The sequence below is a fragment of the Chiloscyllium punctatum genome, unplaced genomic scaffold (assembly GCF_047496795.1).
Source record: "Chiloscyllium punctatum isolate Juve2018m unplaced genomic scaffold, sChiPun1.3 scaffold_899, whole genome shotgun sequence".
NCBI lineage: Eukaryota > Metazoa > Chordata > Chondrichthyes > Orectolobiformes > Hemiscylliidae > Chiloscyllium > Chiloscyllium punctatum.
In genome coordinates this window covers 40,001-42,500 of record NW_027310633.1, presented here as the reverse complement: position 1 = coordinate 42,500, position 2,500 = coordinate 40,001, and the positions used below count along the sequence as shown (strand labels likewise).

At 63.1% G+C, this 2,500-nt stretch overlaps 1 non-coding gene across 1 annotated transcript; it reads left to right on the top strand.

Moving 5' to 3' along the window:
• Positions 1–1,800: 1,800 nt before the first annotated feature.
• LOC140474246 (5.8S ribosomal RNA) lies at positions 1,801–1,954 on the top strand. The gene has a single exon (XR_011958951.1). It is a non-coding gene; the product is annotated as a 5.8S ribosomal RNA (ribosomal RNA).
• The last annotated feature ends 546 nt before the right edge of the window (positions 1,955–2,500 follow it).

The following is a 2,500-nucleotide window of genomic DNA, read 5'->3' as shown; positions in this document are numbered from 1 at the left end:
AGCAGGAGAGCTCGTCGGGGTAGCAGGCCCTGCAGCCGTGGTCACCGCCAAACCCCCACAACTCGAGCAAGTGAAAAAAAAAAGTAACAAATAAGAAAGGATCGTCGGCTTGGGGGTACGCCCGTTTCCGTTTCAACTTGTCTCGCGAGGGTGGTTTCGGGGCCAGCAGGAGAGCTCGTCGGGGTAGCAGGCCCTGCAGCCGTGGTCACCGCCAAACCCCCACAACTCGAGCAAGTGAAAAAAAAAGTAACAAATAAGAAAGGATCGTCGGCTTGGGGGTACGCCCGTTTCCGTTTCAACTTGTCTCGCGAGGGTGGTTTCGGGGCCAGCAGGAGAGCTCGTCGGGGTAGCAGGCCCTGCAGCCGTGGTCACCGCCAAACCCCCACAACTCGAGCAAGTGAAAAAAAAAAGTAACAAATAAGAAAGGATCTCTGTCGGCTTGGGGGTACGCCCGTTTCCGTTTCAACTTGTCTCGCGAGGGTGGTTTCGGGGCCAGCAGGAGAGCTCGTCGGGGTAGCAGGCCCTGCAGCCGTGGTCACCGCCAAATCCCCACAACTCGAGCAAGTGAAAAAAAAAGTAACAAATAAGAAAGGATCGTCGGCTTGGGGGTACGCCCGTTTCCGTTTCAACTTGTCTCGCGAGGGTGGTTTCGGGGCCAGCAGGAGAGCTCGTCGGGGTAGCAGGCCCTGCAGCCGTGGTCACCGCCAAACCCCCCACAACTGTTGGGCGCCTACCTGCGCGGGGCAGGAGGACACTTTCCGATTTCAAATCTCCGTTTGCCGAGTCCACCCCGAACGCACGCGGGCGGGCGGGTTCGCATCACCCTTCGTCACAAGGGGCGAAGCCCGTTCCACCGTCTCGTCAGTAGTGCCGACCGGTCTGTGATCGACGAGGGGAGCCACACCAGGTCCGGCCCTGCTGCTTGGCGGCACCGCGTCGTCGGGAGCTCGCGACAGACGGAGGGTTTCGGTGTACTCTCCAGCCACGGGAAACGAAGCCGGTGATGCAGGCGCCGGTCTTTCGCTCCCAAATCGGCTGGGTTTACATCGTTGCTATCTAGTCACGCTCCCTTCAAACCCGACGGGGTACCTATTCCCCTCACCCGTCTGTGCGTATACAGCCTCTTTGCACTTGCGGGATGGGGGTGGTGGTTTAAAGACTCTCGAGTTGCCGCCCGTCGGTCTCCGAGCTCCGTGCAGTAGTGATCCCCAGCGAACTGCCAGCAGGGCGAACGAGCGATCCCGCTCTCGGTCGGGGCGCCTGGCGTCGATCGGTGGTCGGTGGCTTGCGGGCAAGCTGCGCTGTGAGTGTGGGAACGAGTATGACGAGCCGTTGCCGCGACTCCCAGTCCACCTCGGCGGTGGCTGGGCCGGGCGGGCGTCTGCTCGGGCGAGTGCCGCCCCCGCCTCCTCGCAGGAAGTCCGCTCGCCGACACGCCGCCACGTGCACGCGTCAGTGACGCTGCCGAACCGATGGCCGGTGCCCGTTCCCGCCTCTGCTTTTCCTAGGGCAAAGCTGCTGCACGCCTCGTGATACTAGGCGGGCGACATGGTGGCGGTGATCCTGCCTCCGTCGCTGCGGTGCGTTGGGGCACGCATCGCCTCTTGGGCGCCCTGTCCTCCTCCCCCCAATAGACGTATGTTTCTGCGGGCCGCACCAGGATGGTGCTCCCCATCGCTTCACGCCACCCTGCTCCGCCCGCACGCCGGCGTGCAGGTGGCTGTAGCTCAAGGTGGGGAGCGTATGTGCGGTCCGGGTCGCTTTCCTCTGGCGAGGGAGAGACCTAAAACAAACTCAGACAACTCTTGACGGTGGATCACTCGGCTCGTGCGTCGATGACGAACGCAGCTAGCTGCGAGAATTAATGTGAATTGCAGGACACATTGATCATCGACACTTTGAACGCACTTTGCGGCCCCGGGTTCTTCCCGGGGCCACGCCTGTCTGAGGGTCGTTTGGCAATCAATCGCACTCGCCTTGGCTGGCGAGAGCGCGGCTGGGGTGTCGCAGAGGACCCGTCCTCTTTGTCCCCCTAAGTTCAGACTCCGGAGCCCTCCGGCGTCGGAGCGCTTGGCCTTTCCCCCCCACCCTGCACATTCCGTTCGTCAGGCTCGACGCCATCCCCCCGCCGGGGAGCGCGGCCTGGCGTCCGTCTGTGTCGTGGCAGTGGGGCCAGCACGGCTGTCACCGGTCCCAGAATGGCTGTCGGTGGTTCACACTGTGTGTGTGTGCCAACCCTCCTGGTCTCTGGGACACGGAGCTGCCACGAAGTGTTGAGCCTCCAGTGGGGGGTCTGCCTAAGCTCTGCACGTCCGCATTGGGTCCGTCTCTCGGTTGGCTGGCAGTGGAAAGAGTGAAGGGAGCCGCGGAGGTCCGGTGCTGGTGCGCCGCCGGCCTGACCGTGGAGCTCGCCGGTTTGACACGCTGACCCGACTCGATGGTTGATCGATTGAGAGTGCTGGGAGCTGCAGGCCGCCCGCTGCTGCAGCCGCCCGTCTCG